Source organism: Culex pipiens, chromosome 2 (genome assembly GCF_016801865.2).
Source record: "Culex pipiens pallens isolate TS chromosome 2, TS_CPP_V2, whole genome shotgun sequence".
Lineage (NCBI taxonomy): Eukaryota > Metazoa > Arthropoda > Insecta > Diptera > Culicidae > Culex > Culex pipiens.
In genome coordinates, this window is record NC_068938.1 from 80,517,126 (window position 1) to 80,544,387 (window position 27,262).

General features: G+C 33.0%; 1 protein-coding gene and 1 long non-coding RNA gene across 2 annotated transcripts in view; one reads left to right on the top strand and one right to left on the bottom strand.

Moving 5' to 3' along the window:
- The window catches only part of LOC120418313 (protein disks lost), a 430,904-nt gene that overhangs the window by 373,025 nt on the left and 30,617 nt on the right, over positions 1-27,262 (bottom strand). The gene's annotated exons all lie outside the window — the stretch shown is intronic.
- On the top strand, positions 2,717-3,747 carry LOC120418316 (uncharacterized). Its single transcript, XR_005605576.2, has 3 exons — positions 2,717-3,202; positions 3,360-3,633; positions 3,692-3,747. It is a non-coding gene; the product is annotated as an uncharacterized LOC120418316 (long non-coding RNA).

Here is a 27,262-nt window from a genome sequence, read left to right on the forward strand (position 1 = left end):
CGATTTGAGAACGAAGCTTGATTTGGAGTCGGAGCCAAAAGCAAACCCTATACCTTTCTTTAGTAAGAAAGGCAAAAACAAGTGGACTGCTATTACTTTGAAACATCAGATTAGAATGTATTTGAAACGTTTCTTTAATTTTTAAGTTAAATAATAATATTTTACTAAAAATTTGATCGTTTTTACGAAAAAAATAATTGCTTAGATGATACATAAATAGTAAATTTTCAAAGCAACACTTATTTTGTATAGACATTTTTTTTAAACAATTTTTTATCAGTTTTTAAGAACTTTTTTGTATTTATTTCCCAATAAAATATGTTGTTGCAGCAATTCGTATTTTTTTCCATACTAAAAATCCATATGGTACACTTACCCCACCTGAACAAGATTTTTTAAAAGCTCTCAACAAAAATAACCAAAAGTTAAATCATACTTTCTAATAGGTGCAAATCATTGGTTGGAACACTACTGATCTAGGAAAAATAGCATTTTGATAAAATGAGCCTCATAACGAACCCTAAGCCTTATTTTGTACATTCCAAATATTATTAGAAAACAAAGGTTTTTAAAAAAACTTCATTAAATCTTATGCCCCGTGGCGTTTACGTCGTTTTGGCGGTTATGTGGTAGTAGAATCAGCTAATTGCACTGCTAGCAACAATTCCTCATGCTGGAAATAATCAAAATTGTAAAAATTACGGCCGTACGAGCGATTGTTCCTCTTGCCCCATATGGTCGTCTTGCCCCACCTTCCCCTAAATTGATCCCCAAAATTTGGATATTGGGATCGTCCATGTTTTTTTTTACAGATTTCCCGAATGAATATTTCTCGAGAAATAATTGGATTATGAAGCTTGATTTTGAGTCGTAACCAAAAGCAAACCCTATACCTTTCTTTAGTAAGTAAGGCAAAAAGTTATGTGCCCTAATAAAATAGCAAGCACGATTTGTGCTTAACTGATTAACAGCCGAACTCATTGGAATTCAATGATTTCTGTTCATTTCGAAATCTGAATTCACTTCTTCCAAGCTATTCCAATCTTTTGAACTCTCTCACCCTGCATGACCCCTCTGTGTCGTTTGTAACTCAAAACCATAATTGGGAAAACATTGAGCACTTTCTTTGTTTCCAGCGACCCTTCTCGGCCATAAAAGGTACTCCAAACGACCGTGTCCCGATCCCGAACAGCTGACAGAGTTTCATTTGTTATGCACGTTGTGCTCACTCAACGCCGTCAGTGTTGATCGAATTTATTCCTGTTTAGTCCCTTTAACGCAAACATATGATCGTGGCCTAGGGGGTGTACAAAGTCAAAATAATTATATTTCGTCAATATATTAACGTTGTCGTTGATCTACTAGTTAATTTATTGACGAAAAATGGTATGACCTACATTTGCACACCTTGGTTGACAGTTGACAGACAAAAACAACAACAATTGTGGCGCAGAAAATTTCACCATCCTGAAGCATACTGTTCGGAATTTGTTTTGAAGAAGAAGTCCTGTCCAGCCACAGATTGGCCAAATCAGGCCTAAGCAAGCTTCCGCCACACTTAAGAATTTGATGTTCCGGACCGGGTTTGACGGAGCTCAAACGGGAAGAGGTTTCAGGGCGGCAGATATAGGCAGAAGATTCACTTAGATCAATCGTTACCCTCCGGTGTGGCTCGAGGAGGAGGAGGAATAGGTTATGTCAACAGCTGGAATGACTTTCCGGGTTCGTTCTCCAACGACGTGGATCTACCATGATTATGTTCAATTTTCTCCTCTTGCGTGGTGGAAGAAGATGGTAACCGTTCTCGGTGCTATTTGTTTTCATCCCGCCGCGCTAAATGGTTTCATTTGGCCACATTTGGTGATCGGATTTGTTTTGATCGGGTATGGTGAAATATGAACGGGGGGAGATTTCAATGTCGTAGGCGAAAGGAAATGATTGTTCTTGACCATCGTTGCTCTGTGATGTGGTTTGAGGTAGAGGAGACGGAGGCTAAATTACCGGTGGACAGGACTTTTGCAAGATTTCCCAGTGGGTCGTAGCGACCATGGTTGAGTTTTTTTTTTGGTGCGAGGTGGACGAAGACAATTAAGGATGTGCAATTCCGGTTGCTCAGATTGTTTAGGTTCTGCTCTCTATAGAGCACAGGAAACACGGAATATTTTACTTTTTGGTCCTCGAGTACGGGTCTAGGTTGTCTAGGCTTTTACTTTTTCCCCCTTTGTGCTGTTGAATGATATCTTGCCGGTGCCCTTCTGGTACACAGGAGTGGTTAGGTTCTGTCCTCCAAGTGTACTCCGGCTCTAAGTTTTCTAGTTTCCTAAAACAAATGATTATTTCTATTCTTTTGCGTTGTAACTTGACCAATCCTGGTCGTCGGAACAAGGTCCGCGCTAAAGATAATCTGTCCAATTCCGGCCGCTGCTAAATTTTTCTGCAGAATCTCCATGAGAATCTTCACCGCAAAAATTGATTTGCCATGTTTTGACATTTGATTTGACATTTCTATATGACAGTGGTGGTGGATCAAGGATGTACAATACCAGGTGAGGTTGCGTTAAAGTATTGACGAAATATTAATATATCAACGAACTATTGTTAGTCTATCGACCAAGTTGTCCTGCCCCTAGATCGTGGCGTTTCAAACGAACTTTTACACGGAACAAAATCCGACCGGCGGATCCGAAAAAACCATGCGACGAATTCGTAAACATTGCTCGTTTTCGAATTCATCGAGAATGTTTCCGATTCTGGAAAAAATGTTTTCGATAGCGGAAGAAATTGCTTCCAAAATCGAAAGCGCTTTGTTGCCTACTCTTTGAGAGTGTAGCGTGCCGCAGCCAATGCGTTACGAACTGTCAAAATCAGCCGCAAAGAAGGAAAACAACAAAAAATCGGTCTCGCGTTGTTGTTGTTTTTTTTTCGACTTTGCCGCCGCCTTTTTTCGTGTATTTTTCGAATTTGCCGCCGCGATTTCAGTTTATCAAAATACGTCTCGCTTCCCGAACCGGGCCCGCTAACTGCCATCATCCTACTCCGTGACCGGAACCGGTAAATCTTCTTTTCTGCAGTGGCCCATCCGCTGGGAATAAAAACGTTCTGTTGCTCCATGTTGACCGCCGCGGCCACCTCCGCTGCTGGTAATGCCGGCCAACGTCAAAAACGGTACCTGGAAATAGACATTCACAAGGAGTACAAAAAGGTAATCTGCCGGAACCAAGAGAAACTTATCAAGCAGCCAGCATCTGCCATCTCCGAAAAGCTGGAACCTAGTTTGTTTCAGTCGGGCTAGTTCCATTACAAAGCGAATAAAAATCATTCAAAACTTCTGTGCATTTAATATAAATTTCTATTTGCAGCCTCCCTTTTCGGTCCATTCTCCCAGCCATCGAATCTGAACCACTCAGAAAACTCCGATCCGCCGAACCAAGCCGGCTGCTCACCCCCGGTTGTATGACAACGATGAGCGAGATAGCGATAGCGAGAAGTCGGCCACAACGGGAAGAATCCGCCGTTCACCTCCCGGAAGTAGACCAGGAGCTGTTTAAAATCAGTGAGAAGAAAATTGAGAGGATCGCGTGGGCAAATAACAACGGTTCCGATCATTTTTGGGAAAGCTGGCGGGACTGGCGGGTAAGTTCATGATTATTGTGAAAATGGCGAAATTAAATTTCAAAGAAATTCTCTACAGTTTCGCAAAACGAACCAGGTGGAAACTTGCCTTCTGGTGTGATATTATATTCCCAAAAAAGTATCAGTGTGGTGTACAAAAAGTTGTTCAAGTTCTTACAAAATAGTTTTTTTTCTTTAAATCTTAAAAAATAAAAAATATAAAAAAATTTAACACTTCATGAATTTTTAAAATATTTTTAAAACGGAAAATGCAATAAACTTCAGTGAGTTAAGATACTTTAAAAAACATGAAATTAAAAAAAATAATACAAAATAGAAAAAAAATAATCATTCCTTCTTCAAAATATTTTAAGAAATAAAAAAAAACGTTTTAGAAAAAAGGATTTTTTACATTTTTTATACCGTCATAAGAAGTGAGATTGGGTCATACAAAAATCATACAATATCATTGTCACCCCTGATGATAATAAAAAAAAAGTTTTAATAGATTTTTTCTTTTGATTAAAAATCAATAAATCTCAAAAAATAACAAAAAAACGAAAAAGAATAATTCTAGACTATTTTGAAACAGCAATTTTGCTTTGAAACATATGTGTTGCAAATATTTTTCAATTGTTTTTTAATTTCTAGAACTTCTCTAAATTTTAAAATTTTACATTTTTTTAAATTCTGAAAATTCTAAAAATTCTAAACATTCAGAAAATTCTAAAAATTCTAAAAATTCTAAAAATAAAAAAAATTCTAAAAATTCTAAAAATTCTAAAAAAATCTAAAAATTCTACAAATTCTAAAAATTCTAAAAACTCTAAAAATTCTAAAAATTCTAAAAATTCTAAAAATTCTAAAAATTCTAAAAATTCTAAAAATTCTAAAAATTCTAAAAATTCTAAAAATTCTAAAAATTCTAAAAATTCTAAAAAATTCTAAAAATTCTAAAAATTCTAAAAATTCTAAAAATTCTAAAAATTCTAAAAATTCTAAAAATTCTAAAAATTCTAAAAATTCTAAAAATTCTAAAAATTCTAAAAATTCTAAAAATTCTAAAAATTCTAAAAATTCTAAAAATTCTAAAAATTCTAAAATTCTAAAAATTCTAAAAATTCTAAAAATTCTAAAAATTCTAAAAATTCTAAAAATTCTAAAAATTCTAAAAATTCTAAAAATTCTAAAAATTCTAAAAATTCTAAAAATTCTAAAAATTCTAAAAATTCTAAAAATTCTAAAAATTCTAAAAATTCTAAAAATTCTAAAAATTCTAAAATTCTAAAAATTCTAAAAATTCTAAAAATTCTAAAAATTCTAAAAAATTTAAAAATTCTAAAAATTCTAAAAATTCTAAAAATTCTAAAAATTCTAAAAATTCTAAAAATTCTAAAAATTCTAAAAATTCTAAAAATTCTAAAAATTCTAAAAATTCTAAAAATTCTAAAAATTCTAAAAATTCTAAAAATTCTAAAAATTCTAAAAATTCTAAAAATTCTAAAAATTCTAAAAATTCTAAAAATTCTAAAAATTCTAAAAATTCTAAAAATTCTAAAAATTCTAAAAATTCTAAAAATTCTAAAAATTCTAAAAATTCTAAAAATTCTAAAAATTCTAAAAATTCTAAAAATTCTAAAAATTCTAAAAATTCTAAAAATTCTAAAAATTCTAAAAATTCTAAAAATTCTAAAAATTCTAAAAATTCTAAAAATTCTAAAAATTCTAAAAATTCTAAAAATTCTAAAAAATTCTAAAAATTCTAAAAATTCAAAAAATTCTAAGCATTCTTAAAATTCTAAAATTTCTAAAAATTCTAAAAATTCTAAAAATTCTAAAAATTCTAAAAATTCTAAAAATTCTAAAAATTCTAAAAATTCTAAAAATTCTAAAAATTCTAAAAATTCTAAAAATTCTAAAAATTCTAAAAATTCTAAAAATTCTAAAAATTCTAAAAATTCTAAAAATTCTAAAAAATTTCAAAATTTTAAAAATTCTAAAAATTTTAGAAATTCTAAAAATTCTAATAATTCTTAAAATTCTTATTCTTAAAAATTCTGAAAATTCTAAAAATTCTAAAATTTTTTAAAATTCTGAAAATTCTGAAAATTCAAAAAATTCAAAAAATTCTTAAAAGTTCTAAAAATTCTAGAAATTCTAAAAATTCTAAAAAATCGAAACAAATTAAAAATTCTATTTTTTTTAATTTTTCAATTGTTGAATTGTTGAATTTTTGAGTGTTTTAATTGTTGAATTTTTGAATTTTTGTATTTTTGAATTTTTGAATTTTTGAATTTTTGAATTTTTGAATTTTTGAATTTTTGAATTGTTGAATTGTTGAGTTGTTGAATGGTTGAATTTTGAATAGTTGAATTTTTGAATTTTGAAATGTTTGAATTTTTGAATTTGGAATTTAATTGTTTTTAATTTTTCGATTTTTTTATGTGTCAAGGGACAAAAATTTAAACTTAATTTTGTGTTCTCTTTTGCAGTCTACGCCTCACGAAGCGTGAATGCGGGCAGCGTGAATGCGTTCCAGACGGACGGTCGCTCCGCTCAAGTCGGTCCTTGAGGGGAAAGTCGGAAATGGAAACGCGATCGGCGATCGTGGCGCAGTGCTTGGGCGCCTTCGTTACCCTGGTGAGGCATCAGATGCTCCAGAGCCAAGCATGAACCTGCACCAGGACCTTTCCCGAAGGCACGGAGAGGAAAACAGCCAAAACCTCCAAAACGAGGAGAACTTCCGGCGTTTCGCGAATCTGCTAAGAGGAAGTGCCAGCTTGGAACTGAATCCGGCGCCGGAAATCATCTAGGTCGCCAGCCCAAGCACACTGGAATGGTCTCAGCAGCACGTCTATCCGGGTGGCTCCGCTGCCGACGTCACCGAGTACGAGAAGGACCTGGGCAAGGCGGGGAATCATCCGTACATCAACGAGTTCACGGCGGCCACGCTTCCGTCTCCTCCTACTGCTAGCATCGGAACTCACGTCACGGGGAGCAACGTGCCAACGATGGCGCTCAGCAGAACCCAGCTGCACCACGGACATCGAGGCCATCAGACAAATCGACTCATTCGAATCGTCACCGTATTTTTTTACAAAGCCAAAAAAAAAACAACAACACAACTGATAGAAGTAATATTTTGTACTACATTCACTACTTTTTTCCTGTTTAGAAATATGAACAAATAAATGAAAATTAAATGAAGGCTTCTTCTTCTTATTTCCAACTGAACTTCGAGTAGCAACGGTCAATTCAAAAAGGTAAATATTGAAGTGGCTGCGTTCTGCGTGCTTTTGGCGAGGTGGGCGTTACTGCGTTACGTTTGCGATATCGCAAATTATCGTTTGCGATATTGGAAGCAATGTTTCCTGCTGACAGGTGCAAACCGAGATTTGCGATTTTTAGAGCAAATCGAAAGCAAAGTTTCCGATTCCGCAAACCGGATTTTGTTCCGTGTAGCAATTATCATACCAACCCCAAAAAAAAATAGTCTCAAATTCCGAGGATCGTTCGTCCACGGAACCATATGGCAAATGGGACATTTAATTTTTAAATTCCATAGAAAAAAATGGGCAGCTGGTTCTGGACTCAGAATGATGAGCTGCGTGGAGGTAGTGTATGATTTTATGGTTTCGGAATTATGACTTCCTAATTGGTATGCAACCAGCCGGGCGTGTAATGAGCAGGTCTGGCCGTTGCGTTTTTGTTTCGGTATTGTGGTGAAAAAATTTCGATTTCGACTTTAATTGAGGCGGAAAGCTACTACTGGCTGTGGTTTTGAGGTAATTTGTCAAATGAATACATGTCAACGAAATTTGTGTTTTTTTGCTTAAAATAAGAAACAAACACTGCATAATGGCTTATTTGGACCAGAGGAATAGATGAATAAAGGACAGATGGTTTTTGCTATTGATTTTAGAAAGTGTCTGGAAAAAATATAAAAATTCCAAACAATATTGCTTGTAAATTGTGTATTAAGTTTGAATTATGCCTCAAAATACGACACAGCATAGAGCAACATTTCAGCATAGCAAAAGTTATTGTATAACTTTACCATGCAATACTTACAATTGCATTTTTTAAATTTAATTTTTTATCATTGTTTTATTTCAAAGCATAACAATTACTTCTGCGCCGTTACTATCCCAAAATGAGACATTCTCTTAAACAGTGATTTACTCATTAAAATTTCAAAATAAAACGTTCAACTTCTGGCTTTTTCAAAATGTGTACACAAATTATATTCTTATTATCTAAAATGTATGATTCAATAAACTTTAATTCAATACATCAACGCCCCAACACCAGCTCCACTCTAACGCACCTCTAATTGATAAATGGAGCACTCTCGCCTTAACCTTTTAACGGAGATGCATCGTGTGCTTCTCACCGTTTCATAACATCATTCTTCTTCTTCCAAAGCTTGTCACCATCCCCGTTCGTGTTCCATTAATATGAAAATTCATAAAAAGCAGCGAGCAAACTCAAGTAAAGCGAGAAATTTAATGTAACATTCTAATATCCTCCCATTATTCATTCATTCTTTTGCGCTGCTGCTTCTACCTCCTCGTTCTCCCTCCTGCCAGTCATAGTCGTCCTGAACGTCCTCCTGAAAGCTCCCGGGCTCGTTCATCTATAACAACCACATGCCGCAGCTGCCGTTTTCACCCCTGACGTACGGAACAACCCCTCGCTACGCTTTGGACAGGGGGTTCCGCACGAGTTCAAATCCTGTTTTTGCCCCCTTCCCTCTTTTTTTTATTTCGTTGGCAGAAGTTTTGAAAGTGCCCTCGCAACGCAACTCGCTACACTCGCTCGTCATAACCGTATATTCAGTATGGCACACCTTCGCAGCAGCAGCAACACCCGGTGCCGGAGGAGTGAAAAGTGTGCCACACGAGCCCTGGCCTAGACCGACCGTCCGTGGGTTGGTGTGTGTCCCGTGATCCTGGCAGCCGAACGGTGTTTCCAATAGGGTGAATGAGCGGAAAGTTTTTGGAATTGCGGATGCAGTTTTTTTTGTATTTAAGGTTATGTTCTTTTCTTTGATAAAAATAATTGTTTTAAGTTAATTTGAAACACAATATTGAATTCGTGTTCTGGTTAAAACACTCTATAAGGAATAATTATGACACTTTGCGAGGTTCTCAGTTTTTAGCTACCTTTTATAAAATTAATCAAAACTACTTCAAAGGTTCTTGTTCTAATATTATCATGCAATCCGGGCAATCAAAGTCAGCCCGATTAACCCATTGACACCCGAGGCTGAAGTTGGTGAAATAAATAAATTTTATTCAAAGTTGTAGTTGTACAGCAATTATCTGTTCGACAAAGTTGTAGAGCTTTGAATTTCCTATGGGTAATTCTCTACCAACTCACACGAAATCGGGAAAAGTTGTCCCGAACCCTCTTCGATTTGCGTGAAACTTTGTCCAAAGGGGTAACTTTTGTCCCTGATCACGAATCCGTTTTTTATATCTCGTGCCGGAGGGAATTTGCAGCCTGAAAATTTGGTGTCAAAAGGGACTTTTATATAAAATTAGACGCCCGAATCGATGGCCTCTTTTTTTGCATGTTCAAAAATGAAAGGGGTCGTACCGCCCCTCCGTCACAAGATATAAAAAAACGGACCTCGGATTCGTGATCAGGGACAAAAGTTACCCCTTTGGACAAAGTTTCACGCAAATCGAAGAGGGGTCGGGGCAACTCTTCACTAAAGTACTTTTTGATTGCAAATTCGATTTTACATCGAAAAATAAAGTTGAATAATTTTTGCGATCAATATTTCGACTTTTTCGAAAAAAAATCAGTATTGATTCAGAAATTCATAACTCGGTCTATTATTTTTGGCCCATTCTGGAAATTTCTGAAAAGTTGGCAATTGATGTCACCTAAAACATATCAGAATTTTTTTAAGCAGTGTTTTTTATTTCAAATTAAGTTTATGTGACAAAAAGTGAAATTAAAAACCATCAAAAATGGTTTGACCGTGTATCATTTATTTTCAGAGTAGTCCTTATCCATGCCTACAACATTTCCGAAAACACCAAATTGTTCAAAAAATTCCCTCAAAAGAAACAGATTTTTTTAATTTTCGTATATCATTATGTATAGACAGTAGGGTGTCCAGAAAAAAACTAACTTAATCCACCTATTTGGTTGGAGCCTTCCTCACTTATTACTAACAATGATTGATTTGATGGAATTGTACAAAAATTTCATCTATTTTTTAGATCCGGAATAAAAAAGTACATAAATATGTGGCCATATCTCGAGACAGGGTTGCCAGATCTTCAATGTTTTAGACTCGTTGGAAAGGTTTTTGGATAACCTATCAAACGATGGGTTGGATGGTGGATCCGGACATAGTTCACATACATTTAAGTGAGATCCGGCATCCAAAAAGTACATCAATATCACTTAAGTGGACATATCTCAAGACAGGGTTGCCAGATCTTCAATGTTTTGGAGTCGTTGGAAAGGTTTTCTGATAACCTAACCAACGATGGGTCGGATGATGCATCCGAACATAGTTTACATACATTTAAGTGAGATCCGGCATCCAAAAAGTACATCAATATCACTTAAGTGGACATATCTCAAGACAGGATTGCCAAATCTTCAATGTTTTGAGCTCGTTGGAAAGGTCTTTTGATAACCTAACCAACGATGGGTTGGATGGTGGATCCGGACATAGTTTACATACATTTAAGTGAGATCCAGCTTCAAAAAAGTACATAAATGTCACTTAAGTGACCATATCTCGAGACAGGGTTGCCAGATCTTCAATAATTTAAACTCGTAGAAAGGTTTTTGGATAACCTAACCAACGATGGGTTGGATGGTGGATCTGGACATAGTTTACATATATGTGAAAACACATTTTTATACATAACTTTTGAACTGCTTATAGAAACTTCAATCTGTATAAAACTCGATCTATAGGACCCTAAACCAAGTCAAATGCAACAGGTTCGGGTCAAATCGGTTCAGCCAGTGCCGAGAAACATGAGCTAGTTTGTTGGTCACATACATACATACACACACACACATATACACACACAAACACACACACACATACACACAGACATTTGTTCAGTTTTCGATCCTGAGTCGATATGTATACATGAAGGTGGGTCTACGACGTTTTTATACAAAGTTTATTTTTAGAGCAGGATTACAGCCTTACCTCAGTGAGGAAGGCAAAAAAAAACTATTGTTGAATTTACAGCACTTTGCAATAGGAATAATTTTGAATTTTTAAATTCAAAAGAGGAATTATTCAATTATTCGCATCGGTCTGAAAAATTTAAAAAAAAAACGTGATAATTAATTTTGTTAAGACAATTTTAAACAACAAGCTACCCCAATTCAAAATTTCTTAATTTATTGTTATATAAATTGTAAAATTCCTTGATATTTTGATTGGCTTTAACCTCTATTTATTCAAAATTATGGCAATCAAAATTATCTTAACGTATTCATTTATTTCAAGTTTTTGTTAAAAAACTTGTAGAATCGGTTGTACCCAACCCTCTCAGAGTTTTTTGGTGAAATCATTCTATGATTTTGAAAAAGACCCGTGAAAAAAGTCAGCAAGGTATGTCTCTCTATAAAAAAAATATATATATATTAGGGTGTTTCATCCAAACAAAAAAGTTTTCAGAATCAGGCAAACCGAGGCTCCCCTAGTAGAGGATACCCATAGGTACTCTCATGCCAAATATCAGCCCATTTGGTTGAGAATTGGCCTGTCCCCAGCGGTTTAAAGTTTACATGTAAATTACTATGGGATTTTTATGCTTTTCGTTCAATCGTTCCTATAGGTCTGGTGACAACATGGATTCACTCGGAATAAAGACAGGTGTGTAGGGGATGGTCCAATGAACAAATTCCAGAAGGAATTAGGGTTGTCCATTCTGTCCCCAAGGTGCGCATTGGAACGACGTCCGGTGTCTCCAGAATCAACGAATCACCCTTCAAATATAAGCATTGTCCTTAGTATGCTATGACGGCTAGCTGAAAATTACGACGCCCCATGTCAGACGGTGAACACGTGGGGAAGCATCGATTGCATTATTATTACAAAATCATCATGTTACGTTATTTGGAATAGTTCAAATTGTTACAGGAACATCAAAAATTATAATTTTATTACTTTAAAGTATGTTTCTGAGCCAAAACTTGAGTTAATACTCTGCCACGTGTTCACCGTCTGACATGGGGCGTCGTAATTTTCAGCTAGCCGTCATAGCATACTAGGTACATTGCTTACATTTGAAGGGTGAATCGTTGATTCTGGAGACACTGGACGTCGATCCAATGCGCACCTTGGGCACAGAATGGACAACCCTAATTCCTTCTGGAAATTGTTCCTTGGACCATCCCTTACACACCTGTCTTTATTCCGAGTGAATCCATGTTGTCCCCAGACCTGTAGGAACGATTGAACGAAAAGCATAAAAATCCCATAGTAATTTACATGTAAACTTTGAACCGCTGGGGACAGGCCAATTCTCAACCAAATGGGCTGGTATTTGGCATGAGAGTCCCTATGGGTATCCTCTACTAGGGGAGCCTCGGTTTGCCTGATTCTGAGAACTTTTTTGTTCGAATGAAACACCCTAATATATATATTAAACCCGTATTTTTGAAAAGAGGTCTAAACGTCAAATTTTCAATATTCAAAATAAACCATTCTGTATCATTAGTTTTTCCATACAAGTCTTGCTAATTTTGGGGACTGTTCCTAGAAAAGTGCTATGAAACATTCGAAAGTTTAGGTCAAAAAAAAGCTACACTCAAAAAATAACCTATTTTTTAAGCTTCTTCTTCTTACTCGATTTTGACAAACATTTCCCCCTTCGACTCCTGTATATTTTTTTAAATATATATTTAGTAGACAAAAGGATCAATTTTTAATGTTTTATGTTGGGTATGACGGATATTAGTTTTTGGCCAAATTATGATACAAAAAAAAAAACTGAAAAAAGGCACCTTTTAGAGTTACAGCCATTTTAAGGAAAAGATTTTCAACAAAATTGTCTTTTTTTATGTGTCTCAGTCTGTTCGTCTTTGAAAAAAATATATGCGAAAAACTGAGAAAACTCTCTACCCTTTGGGTAATTCTCTACCAACTCACACGAAATCGGGAAAAGTTGCCCCGACCCCTCTTCGATGTGCGTGAAACTTTGTCCTAACTTTTGTTCCTGATCACGAATCCGAGGTCCGTTTTTTGATATCTCGTGACGGAGGGGCGGTACGACCCCTTCCATTTTTGAACATGCGAAAAAAGAGGTGTTTTTTCAATAATTTGCAGCCTGAAACGGTGATGAGATAGAAATTTGGTGTCAAAGGGACTTTTATGTAAAATTAGACGCCCGATTTGATGGCGTACTCAGAATTCCGAAAAAAACGTATTTTTCATCGAAAAAAACACTAAAAAAGTTTTAAAAATTCTCCCATTTTCCGTTACTCGACTGTAAAATTTTTTGGAACATGTCATTTTATGGGAAATTTAATGTACTTTTCGAATCTACATTGACCCAGAAGGGTCATTTTTTCATTTAGAACAAATTTTTTCATTTTAAAATTTCGTGTTTTTTCTAACTTTGCAGGGTTATTTTTTAGAGTGTAACAATGTTCTACAAAATTGTAGAGCAGACAATTACAAAAAAATGATATATAGACATATGGAGTATGCTTATGAAAATCACGAGTTATCGCGATTTTACGAAAAAAAGTTTTGAAAAAGTTACTTTTTGCGTTTTTCTTTGTTTCGTCGTCCGTGTCTGTCGCGGGTGACCATGAACGGCCATGATCAATGACGACCAATTGCTTCAAAACTTTTTTTCGTAAAATCACGATAACTCGTGATGTTTATAAGCAAACTCCTTATGTTTATATATCAAAATTTTTGTAAATGTCTGGGTCAATGTAGATTCGAAAAGTACATTAAATTTCCCATAAAATGACATGTTCCAAAATTTTTTACAGTCAAGTAACGGAAAATGGGAGAATTTTTAAAACTTTTTTAGTGTTTTTTTTTCGATGAAAAATACGTTTTTTTGGAATTCTGAGTACGCCATCAAATCGGGCGTCTAATTTTACATAAAAGTCCCTTTGACACCAAATTTCTATCTCATCACCGTTTCAGGCTGCAAATTATTGAAAACACCTCTTTTTTCGCATGTTCAAAAATGGAAGGGGCCGTACCACCCCTCCGTCACGAGATATCAAAAAACGGACCTCGGATTCGTGATCAGGGACAAAAGTTACCCCTTAGGACAAAGTTTCACGCAAATCGAAGAGGGGTCGGGGCAACTGCTGTGTGAGTTGGCGGAGAATTACCCCTTTGCTTTTATGAACATTGTTGATCCAACCTTTGGTTACTAGTTATTGGTTACTTCAATTTTAAATCGTTAATATCTTAGAAGCCATTGATCAAATTATTCATCTTTAAAATATAAATTCTTGAAAAATATTCTCAATTTTTGAAAAAATATTTCCAGATTTTTTTATTCATTGCTTTTGATTCAATAAGGGCAAATAATATAATTTAAGCTGTTTTGAAATATATGTTGTGATTTTTAAAATCTGATGCCTGTCGTGAGTCATCAGGCAAATTTACATATATTTATTTAACATAATTTGTACATTTTTTGGAAAATGTTTCAACGGGTTATCTATCCGTTGATGGTTCAAGATTCGACGGTTCAAAAATTAAAGACAGCAAAAGTCCCTTCACCCTATCCTTATAACAAATCTCCCCTTAAAAACCGTGTGGGCGCGCACTCGGTTGCTCGTCCCTCCCCCTTCTTTGATGGATGTATTTTGGACGCAATCGATGGAGGCCACATTCCAAGTTTGGGAAGAAAGAAAATCCGTCCATATTAAATATCTCCCTTTTTCCCAACCACTGCCGCTGGAAAAGCTCACGGCTTAAAGATTGAATTCGAGTCTTGGGCTCATAAACGCACTTTGAGCGCAGGCAGGGAAATGAAAAACCAAAATCTAGTGGGGTGGTGGTGGAAATCCCCCTTCGAAGGAGGGATAAAGAAAAACAAAAAAAGAAAATCCTGGAAAAACGCGAGGGGTGCAACGGCCAAATTATACCTTTATGTGTTTTTGTTTTTCTTTTTTTTCGCATTGAGGGAGAGGAGAACCTGAGCCATAGATGAGGCGAATTGGCAAGGTAAACAACCTGAAGCATTTTCATTTGTTGTTCCGGGGGCTTTTGAGGGGAGGAAACAGCAAAGGCAGCGTTTTTCCTCTGCCTGCTGGATAAAAGCCATTTTCTTTCATCCGTGCCCCAAAACAGAATGAGCAATTGCAGAATCTCGTTCTTTTTTCAGCGATGAAGGACCAAATTGACCAACTTGAGTCACGAAGGTGAATTATTCGCCATTTGTCTCAAATATCCTCACAGCACCGTCAACTCAAATCTGAACAGAGAAGGTGGAAGTGGGTGCATTATTCCCTGAAAAGTTTGGAAAAGTGGGAAAATTTATGATAATTGTGTCGTGGGGCGCAATTGCCGTCAGATGAAGCATAAAAGTATAAAACATTTCGATGGATTTGCCACACGGCAAAGTGCGTGCAATTTATGGCACGGCTGATGAGATTACCGAGTTTATTGAACAATTATTTCAAGAAAAGTCACTTCTGGGGATCAAGTGGAATGACAAATGTACTTTGAGTTTTTTTATGAGGATTTACGAACCATTTGGACAGTTTAAATATGTTTTAGCATATAAATTGAGACAGAACCGAATTATTTTTATAAAGAGTCAATATTGAGCCTAAAAAATCCTCTTTAAAAGCTTTAGAAGTTTCAATCAAAATCTGACCAAAATTAAACAAAATAACCTTAAAAAATCTCAAACATTAACAAAAAACGCAAACGTGGCGTGATGTTAATCTAAATTAACTCTAAACGAACTAATAAAATCCATTTTATTCCCGGCACGTGTACAGACTACTCCGCACCCAACCAGCCGCCATGTTCATACAATTGTGACGCGCTGAGTGGCGTGCCACACCTGTCGGTTTCCGTTTCGTTCCAGGGCGCCGGATATTATGCTAATTAGATGAACACAAAAAGTAACGCACAAAAACGGCTGGTTTGGAATGAATGGGCAGGATTTTTTTTTCGGGAATGTTTCCTAATTGTTGTTGAGTTCTAGGTGATTTTCACCCATTTTTTGTGCGGTGATTTGAGGGTTTTACGGGGTGGAATTTTGAAAGGGGGTGTTATCAAAAAACAGATGAAATGAGAAAAAGCACTTACACCCCCGCCAATTTGTGGTGCCTCATTAATGGACAACAATTTGAACAATCCGTGGTGGGAATGTGAACAAAAATAGGATTCTCGAAACCTTGATAAGAAACAGCAAATATCAAACCAGAAACAGGTGAATTTTCTTGCAAAAAGTATTTAATGAAAAATCATCAGATTTGATTCAAATTTTAACCAAAGCTTTAAGAATTTTAATTTTTTATTGGATTTCGTTTGAATAGCAATAATATTGAACATTTATATGAAACAAGAATATAATAACTGTAATAGTTGTTCTTCTTTTTACACCATTTTAAAGAGATATTAGTTTAAAAGTAATAATTTCTGAAAACTGTGAGCAATTCTCTCAGATTTCGGTCATTCGATTTTTTTTTGTATTTTTTATTCTGGCTAAAACTTTTGGAGTGCCTTCGGTATGCCCAAAGAAGCCATTTTGCATCATTAGTTTCCCCATATAATTTTCCATACAAATGTGGCAGCTGTGTCTTGGGCAAAGTTGTAGGTATGAATACGGACTACACTGAAAAAAATGATACAAGGTAAAAAATTTTTTTTTGTTATTTTTTATTTCACTTTTGTCACTAAAACTTGATTTGCAAAAAAAACACTATTTTTAATTTATTTTTTATTTTTTGATATGTTTTAGAGCCAATGCCAATGCCAATTTTTCAGAAATTTCCAGAATGGGCAAAAAATCTTCGACCGAGTTATAATTTTTTGAATCAATACAACTTTTTTCAAAAATCGAAATCGAAAAAATTTTCAACTGCATTTTTTGATGTAAAATCTAATTTGCAATCAAAAACCCCTTCAGTGAAATTTTCATAAAGTGCACCGTTTTCAAGTTATAGCCATTTTTATGTAACTTTTTTCAAAATAGTCGCAGTTAATGATTTTTTTTAAATAGTGCCCATGTTTGCCCACCTTTAAAAAAAGTTTTTAGAAAAGATGAGAAAATTCTCTATATAATGCTTATTCGGACTTTGTTGATACGACCCTTAGTTGCTGAGATATTGCCATGCATAGGGTTAAAAACAAGAAAATTGATGTTTTCTAAGTCTCACCCAAACAACCCACCATTTTCTAATGTCGATATCTCAGCAACTAATGGTCCGATTCACAATGTTAAAACATGAAACATTCGTGAAATTTTCCGATCTTTTCGAAAAAAATACTTTCAAAAATTTGAAATCAAGACTAACATATCAAAAGGGCGTAATATTAAATGGTTGGTCTTTTTGAAATGTTAGTCTTGATTTAATATTTATGGAAAAAGTTTTTTCGAAAATATCGGAAAATTTCACGAATGCAACTTAGGGTCGTATCAACAAAGTCCGAATAAGCAAAATATAGAGAATTTTCTCATCTTTTTTTTTTAAATCAATAACTGCGACTATTTTGAAAAAAGTTACATAAAAATGGCTATAACTTGAAAACGATGAACTTTATCAAAATTTCACTAAAGTCCTTTTTGATTGCAAATTCAATTTTACATCGAAAAATGAAGTTGAAAAATTTTTACGACCAATATTTCGATTTTTTGAAAAAAATGTATTGATTCAAAAAATCATAACTCGTTCAAAGATTTTTTGCCCATTCTGGAAATTTCTGAAAAGTTGGCATTTTACATATAAAAAAAATAAAAAAAATAGAAATAGTGTTTTTTGCAAATCAAGTTTTAGTAAAAAGTGAAATAAAAAATCACCAATTTTTTTTAACGTGTATCATTTAAAACTTTTTTTTTTTAAATGATTTAATATGCTTAAATCATATTTAAAATTAAAATTTCCATAAAAAAATGTTTAAAATAAATTAGAAGAAATCCAAACGCAGCCTGCAAAAAAATGGCCGATTTTAGCGTGACATACTTTATGGATGACACCAAATAGCTCAAAATTAATTTGGACTTAATATTTAATCATATTTTAAAAATACAAAAACATTATAAAAAAATTTTCTTATGTCGATATCTCAGCAACTAATGGTCCGATTCACAATGTTAAAACATGAAACATTCGTGAAATTTTCCGATCTTTTCGAAAAAAATACTTTCAAAAATTTGAAATCAAGACTAACATATCAAAAGGGCGTAATATTAAATGGTTGGTCTTTTGAAATGTTAGTCTTGATTTGAAATTTATGGAAAAAGTTTTTTCGAAAATATCGGAAAATTTCACGAATGCAACTTAGGGTCGTATCAACAAAGTCCGAATAAGCAAAATATAGAGAATTTTCTCATCTTTTTTTTTTAAATCAATAACTGCGACTATTTTGAAAAAAGTTACATAAAAATGGCTAAAACTTGAAAACGATGAACTTTACCAAAATTTCACCTAAGTCCTTTTTGATTGCAAATTCAATTTTACATCGAAAAATGAAGTTGAAAAATTTTTACGACCAATATTTCGATTTTTTGAAAAAAATGTATTGATTCAAAAAATCATAACTCGTTCAAAGATTTTTTGCCCATTCTGGAAATTTCTGAAAAGTTGGCATTTTACGTATAAAAAAAAAAATAAGAAATAGTGTTTTTTTGCAAATCAAGTTTTAGTAAAAAGTGAAATAAAAAATCACCAAATTTTTTTTAACGTGTATCATTTCAAACTTTTTTTTTGAAAAATGATTTAATATGCTTAAATCATATTTAAAATTAAAATGTCTATAATAAAAAAAATGTTTAAAATAAATTAGAAGAAATCCAAACGCAGCCTGCAAAAATAAAAAATGGCCGATTTTAGCGTGACATACTTTATGGATGACGCCAAATAGCTCAAAATGAATTTGGACTTAATATTTAATCATATTCTAAAACTACAAAAACATTATAAAAAACAAGGTTTAATAACTAAGCCGCTCTCCAAAACGACACGTCGACGTCACCAGCCTCGTTCAAGAGCGTTCGTTGTCTCGTGTCCGAAAAGTAACTGTACCTTGTGTGCTTGTGTGCTGTGATTCAACTTGTGAATGTGATTTGCCCACGCTTGCTTCGACTAATTACACCAGAAACGGTCAGCCGACCTTGGAGGATCTTTTTTTTTGTTTGTACAGTAAAGCTCCGTTTGCTGGACAGCGACAATGAAGAGCAAAGTCAATGTTAAAGTTGTTTTTTGTTTTTATTTTCTTGCAATAGTATGCGTGAGAGCGTAAAAAATGATTGTTTATTACCATTTAGTTTAACAGTCAAGTTACTAAGCCCCGTTTCAGCGTTACATGGATTTTCAACAAGCTGTAACTTGGTGAAAATTACATGAAATATCAACTTCATATATACCATTGGATTCGAAAATTAATCAACTTTTATATAAAAATATTTTATATGGTGGTTTAGGGGGGCGAGTCCCCGGGGGGAGGGGCCAGAGGAAAAAAAACAGCGTTACATGGAATTCAAGGGCTCAGAGCACATCGTAAAATAACCCAAAATACCAACTTATATAGATTTTTGGAAAGGGGAGAACCTCTACTTTAAGGGAAAAATATTTAAAACATGTTAAAAATATTTTAACAGTTTAAAAAAAAATAGTTATCGTAACTATTTTTACAAAAGTAATACTCATATGAACTATAAAGCTAAATTTTGAAGAAATATGGTCAGGTCATGCGACATATCAAAATTCATGAAATTATTCCAGGAATCGATATATGAGCAATTCAACCTGATTCGGTTGTACCGGTAAAATTACCGGTACCGGTTTGAACCGATTCAGTGTTTTTACTCTAAATCATGCCATGCGACGTGTCAAAACTCTTCAAATAATCTTAACAATCTTTTCGTGATAAATTTGAACCGATTCAAATGAACCGGTTCAAATAACCGGTACCGGTTTGAACCGATTCAGTGTTTTTACTGCAAATCATGTCATGCGATGTGTCATAACTCTTCAAATAATCTCAACAATCTTTTCGTGATAAATTTGAACCGATTCAAATGAACCGATTCAAATAACCGGTACCGGTTTGAACCGATTCAGTGTTTTTACTGCAAATCATGCCATGCGACGTGTCAAAACTCTTCAAATAATCTCAACAATCTTTTCGTGATAAATTTGAACCGATTCAAATGAACCGGTTAAAATAACCGGTACCGGTTTGAACCGATTCAGTGTTTTTACTGCAAATCATGTCATGCGATGTGTCAAAACTCTTCAAATAATCTCAACAATCTTTTCGTGATAAATTTGAACCGATTCAGATTCACCGATTCAGAACCGGTTCAAATAACCGGTACCGGTTTGAATCGATTAAGTGTTTTTACAGCATGTAGTGCGCTCCGTGCCATACTCTCGTACACTTAGCAGCCCAGGGCGGCGAAGTCCTTGTAGATAAAAAGGAAGACACTAGTGGTTGGTACTAGCAATGGTGGCCGACAGCTATAAAGTCAACTTCGTTCGTATGGAAATAAAAAAAGGAAAACAAATTGTTTGTTATTCGATTATTCGAAGTCCCATACAAACCTTAGACATTATCGGATTATCGAGTTTCGACTGTATTACAGTTAACATTTGATTTTGGAAAATTAGAAAATTATAAACAGCGCTTTGCAATTTTTTAAACATGTTTGGTACATAAACAAAATTGAATTAAAAAATATCCCGTTATGAATAACCAAATGTTTTTTATCAATTTATCAATTTATCAATTTATCAATTTATCAATTTATCAATTTATCAATTTATCAATTTATCAATTTATCAATTTATCAATTTATCAATTTATCAATTTATCAATTTATCAATTTATCAATTTATCAATTTATCGATTTATCAATTTATCAATTTTTCAATTTATCAATTTATCAATTTATCAATTTATCAATTTATCAATTTATCAATTTATCAATTTATCAATTTATCAATTTATCAATTTATCAATTTATCAATTGATCAATTTATCAATTTATCAATTTATCAATTTATCAATTGATCAATTTATCAATTTATCAATTTATCAATTTATCAATTTATCAATTTATCAATTTATCAATTTATAAATTTATCAATTTATCAATTTATCAATTTATCAATTTATCAATTTATCAATTTATCAATTTATCAATTTATCAATTTATCAATTTATCAATTTATCAATTTATCAATTTATCAATTTATCAATTGATCAATTTATCAATTTATCAATTTATCAATTTATCAATTTATCAATTTATCAATTTATCAATTTATCAATTTATCAATTTATCAATTTATAAATTTATCAATTTATCAATTTATCAATTTATCAATTTATCAATTTATCAATTTATCAATTTATCAATTTATCAATTTATCAATTTATCAATTTATCAATTTATCAATTTATCAATTGATCAATTTATCAATTTATCAATTTATCAATTTATCAATTGATCAATTTATCAATTTATCAATTTATCAATTTATCAATTTATCAATTTATCAATTTATCAATTTATCAATTTATCAATTTATCAATTTATCAATTTATCAATTTATCAATTTATCAATTTATCAATTTATCAATTTATCAATTTATAAATTTATCAATTTATCAATTTATCAATTTATCAATTTATCAATTTATCAATTTATCAATTTATCAATTTATCAATTTATCAATTTATCAATTTATCAATTTATCAATTTATCAATTGATCAATTTATCAATTTATCAATTTATCAATTTATCAATTTATCAATTTATCAATTTATCAATTTATCAATTTATCAATTTATCAATTTATCAATTTATCAATTTATCAATTTATCAATTTATCAATTTATCAATTAATCAATTTATCAATTTATCAATTTATCAATTTATCAATTTATCAATTTATCAATTTATCAATTTATCAACTTATCAACTTATCAATTTATCAATTTATCAATTTATCAATTTATCAATTTATCAATTTATCAATTTATCATGAATTTATGAATTTATGAATTTATGAATTTATGAATTTATGAATTTATGAATTTATGAATTTATGAATTTATGAATTTATGAATTCATGAATTTATGAATTTATGGTAGGAAACGGTTGTCATTTTTGTATGTTGGACTGAACAGTCAAAAGGAAATAATTTGAAGTACGACAGTTATTGAAATTTCTTCTGCCTCCTGATATTTCGAGTCGATTTCCTTTTGCGAAACGTCGCATGATCATTGTAGTAAAATCATGGAATATGTTTCAATCGTTACCGGTTTTTGAACAATTACAACAAAATCGGTTCAAATGATTCACGAAAACAGGTCGCAATACTTGGTTTGCTATAAAACATGAAATTGGTTCTAACTGGTACCGGTAATTTGATCTGGTTCAACCATATTGGTTCAATTTCATTACCAATATAATGTTGAGATTATTTGAAAATGTTTAACACGGTAACGGTTGTTTGAACCGGTTCATATTCATTACCAATAGATTGTTGAGGTTATTTGAAAATTGTTGACACGTCGCAATACATGGTTTACTGTAAAAACAAGAAATTGGTGCAAACGGTACCGGTTATTTGAACCGGTTCGACTGAATTGGTTCAAATTTATCACGAATAGTTTGTTGAGATTATTTGAAGAATTTTTAAACGTTGCATTGCATGATTTGCCTTAAAAACACTGAATCGGTTCAAACCGGTACCGGTTATTTGAACAGGTTCAACCGAATCAGGTTGAATTGCTCATATATCGGTTCCTGGAATAATTTCATGAATTTTGATATGTCGCATGATCATATTTCTTCAAAATTTGGCTTTATAGTTCATATGAGTATTACTTTTGTAAAAAAAGTTACGATAACTATTTTTTTTTGAAATTGTTAAAATATTTTTAACATGTTTTAAATATTTTTCCCTTAAAGTAGAGATTCTCCCCTTTCCAAAAACCTATATAAGTTGGTATTTTGGGTTATTTTACGATGTGCTCTGAGCCCTTGAATTCCATGTAACGCTGTTTTTTTTCCTTTGGCCCCTCCCCCCGGGGACCCGCCCCCCTAAACCACCATATTAAATATTTTTATATTAAATTTGATTAATTTTCTAATCCAACGGTATAAATGAAGTTGATATTTCATGTAATTTTCACCAAGTTACAGCTTTTTGAAAATCCATGTAACGCTAAAACGGGGCTTAGTAGTCTACGGGTACTTTTTTGGCATAGTTGCCTGACTGTTAAACTATGAGTCTTGCTAGTAAGGTTTTACTATAGGTGTGGAAGTCAAGGATTACTCGATTGGAATGCTCGGTGACTACCGCAGTCCAATGATCATAATGACCGGATTTGGTCAACTAGATTGAAATGCACTTGGTGGAGGAATTAAAAATTGATTTTGCGAATTTCCGGAGTCATTAAACCCGTGGGTGGGTCATTTCTTCGAGGAGAACTTTAACAACAAGACTAACAATGTAAAAAGTCCTCGTCAAAATTGTAAACAATCAAATAATCGGAAGGATTACCATTCTAAAACAGAACCTTTTGCGTTGTTACGTTCGAAATTTCATTCCAGAGCAAACATGTCGAGATCGTGAACCCGAGGGGGGACCAACCCCAACAAAAACACGCAGACAGAAAAGCAAAGCAGCCCCACATTGTTCTACAAAAGGAGTACGTACAAAGCAAACGAAAATGCACACTCGGCATGCACTTTTTTTTTTGCATTTCTCGTTTGTTATTATTTTCTCCCCTCGTGTTTTTGCGCGAGTTCGTTTTTTCACTCTTCTTCTTATTTTTTGTGTGTGTTTTTTTTCAGTTTCATCCAAATCGCGCAACATCGAACTTGGCCGCGACCGGGTTTTGTTGTCTGGGAGAGGGCATGTTTTTTAGCTTCGCTTCTCTTTCTCACTCTTTTCTTTTTCCGCACGATGAAGGGACTCCTCGTCTGTCTGTTATTATTGCTGAATTCATTTTGTAAGGTTTGTTTACACTTTTGTGCTGTTGCAGTGCGCGGTTGCATTTGTGCAGTGTGTAATGTTAATTTAGGGCTTTTTTTCTCTTCCGATGAAATAGTTTGCATTTTGTGCCGTGTGCTGATTTGTTACAAAAAGGCATTAACAAATCATTGATTGCATGTTTGCTTTTGTTTCAGTTTTGGAAAAATCGTTTTAAAAATTATAAGCAAACTATATTTTTTGAAAAAAATATTCACCCGATTTCGATTTCGATTCGAGGAACATGTTTCCCGAAAAACTTCAACATTTAAGTGAAAATAACTGAAAACAAATCGGAAATGAATTTTTCTGTGTTTTTCAAATATTTGATTATTTTTTAAAATTACGATGTACAGCGCCGCAAAAAAAATCCGTGAAAAAAAATTAGTCGTTGAAAAAAAAACCTTTCCATTCACAATTTTAAAATTAATAGTAGAAATGGGAAATTCGCATGAAAACCGTGAAATCTGGAAATTCCCGTGATATTAAAGAATTTTAAAATATTCAAAAATATTAACATTCACCAAAAATTCATTCACTAGGTGATTTTATGTAAAATATATAAGCCTTTATTTGAAAAGTAATGTGAAAAACTGTAAGGCAAACAAACTTTGGAACAATTTGGAATTACAGAAGATCGACTGCCAGGAGTCCACTGTAATTAAATAATACACAGCAAAAAATCCGATGCACATCACCTTCGTTAAAATAAACTCTTAATATTACATACTGCATGTACAATTTTTGCAAACAAAAAAAAAAGTTGCCGCCGTCGGGATTCAAACCCAGCACCAACAGTAAGGACTGGCGCCTTAGCCCACTCGGCCATCAGACCGATGAAAAGCTATAAGGATAAACGCATATATCAGCTTGACATTTCGGTCAAGTGGGTTTCCCATACTGATGGGCTACATATTTCAGGGCGTAAAATTACATAAAATTGCATAAAATAATGCAATGTTCAACATTAAGTAAAAAATTTCGACTTTCTCTGAGTCGATACTACAAAGACCGTGTTTGGAAGAAGCATTCAGGATATAGAATTAAATAATTGATGTAAGCCATTAGAAGGAACCGAAAATTATATTGGAATAGAGAAAAAATCGAATTTTGGAGCATCGACAGTATTTTATCAGCTTCTCTTCGAAAACTTACTACATGAATAATATTTTCATTCGCTTTAATAACATTTTGACAAACATTGTATATTAGAGGCAAAATACAAAAAAATATAGATTGATACCTGCTTGTTTTTTTGAGTCCGTTGAAATTTTCACGAAATTGGATAAATTAGTTTAATCGTCTCCGTAAAATTTGTTTTTTTTTTTATTTTAAAGATTTTGTGACACATCTTATTCCTGATTCTTGATTCTTTAATGAAATTTTTGAAGGAGGAGAAAAAAAAAACTATTAACAATATTTTGTTCGTTTAAAAAAGTCATTCAATATGTCAAAGAAAACTGAAGTTAAATTGATCATTTTGGCTAGATAAGACCATAAAATCTTGTTAGATTTGAAATTCAATAAAATGTCTAACAGACTAATAAGAACCGAATGAAAGAAAAAAATTAAGCTTCATAAATCATCGTTTTTAACGATAACGATTAGACCATAAGTATGTCCATTTCTTTGTTTGTTTTGATGTGTATTTTAACTTGTTTCAACCAATTATAGTTTCCCTTGAAAAAGGCTCAAACCCGAGCCGAAACGTCGGGCAATTTCAAACAACAAAATCGTTTGATCTGTTTTATTGACTGAGAAAGCCACAAACAACTCGCATCAAATATTAAAAAAAAACTATTTAAAAAAGGATGCGTTTCCCGGGAAGACGGTAATAACAAAATTCATGCCGTTTCAATTACAAAAACTGTTAAAATAACATAAAATTCTATGGAATCTTCTTGAAAAATCAATTTTTGCATAAGAGATTAATAACAGTTTATGTAATCATAAAGAAATTTGTTATTGGTCTGATATTGGTTGAAAGCTAAAACAACTTTAGAATAACTTTTTTTTGCTATAGAAGAATAAATCCAACTGTTATTGGGATGATCGGATTAGTGGTTAAAATAACAAAAAATAATAACAAAAATTTATTCGAAGAATAACTCAAAATGTTATTACTTTGTTATTACAATAACAATCCAATAACAAAAAAAATCATAGCGACGAATAACAAATCTTGTTATGAATAACATAAAATGTTATTGGCCTTGTATTTTTAAATATCAAAAAATTTTATTCCCAAGTTATTTCTGTCTGCTCGGGTTAAATAATATAAAATTTTTAATAGACTTTTAATTCCAACATTATTTTTTCAATTCTCTATCATGACATGGCATTTCAAAACATTTACAAGCAATCTGATTGAATAGAGCAGTTTGCAGAACAAGTTCCTTTTAAAAACTATCAGTTTAGGTTCAATGTAATCAGAGATATCCCCAGAGATAACTTCTGATAATTATTTTGTTTTTTTTTTTTGCAGCAGTCTTTCTCGATAATGCTTAAATTCACATCATAACTCATCATAAAGTAAGTTCGTGCAGCTAATAAATTCCTTTAACAATTATAATTGATGTATTTGAAATTAATTTCCACACAAAAAAAGAACCACTTTTATGTAAAACCCTAGCTTTTACACACAAGCTTTTTCATTTTTATAATTCTTTAAACACCCACAAGAGTTCAGATATAAACTCTGCACCAGCAATCAGCAGCTGTCATTACCAGTCGGTTAAAGGTAGACGACCATCAGTCTGTTTGATGTTTATTACAGAAAGGAGGTGAGCTTTTATCGGTCAGAGCAAATCAAACCAAAAGAAATGCAGTGCTGGAGCCCTTACTTTAATTTTCATTTTAAATAAATTTTAAAATTTACTATGATTTTAAAACTTTAAAAGAATAAAAAAATGTCCAAATATTTTGCTCCTTGTGAAAGACCAACATTTGCAGCTCTGTCATAGAAATGCCAATCTTATCAAACAAATCGCCCTGCTCCTCCGCCACAACTGCCAAGAACGACACTTTGACAAGTTTGACAAACCCGACCAGGGAACGGTTCGCCAACGATCGCTTATCGGCACAATCTTGTCACAGCGTGAGGTCCCAACATGGTTTACTAAATTAAACGCTGCGGCGCGCACTTCATTGAGACTCTTCTTCTTCATATGCGAGGAGTTGTGGTTTTGTTCGCGGTCCATCAGATGTCCCAAGGGGACAACACACAGTTTACGTTACGACACTCATTGCATCAATTTCAGCGCCAATTACGCCCATCCTCACGGCCAAACCATGGTGGGCAGTTCTCCAGAAAAAGTGGTATTTTGACAATTTATAAAATGTAAATTTTTACAAAATTCTTTCCAAACAATCTCACTTTTGAAGTATTACAATTTCTTATTTTATTACAGCAATATCTCACGAAAGTGTGAAGAAAGGTTGTCTCTCTTTC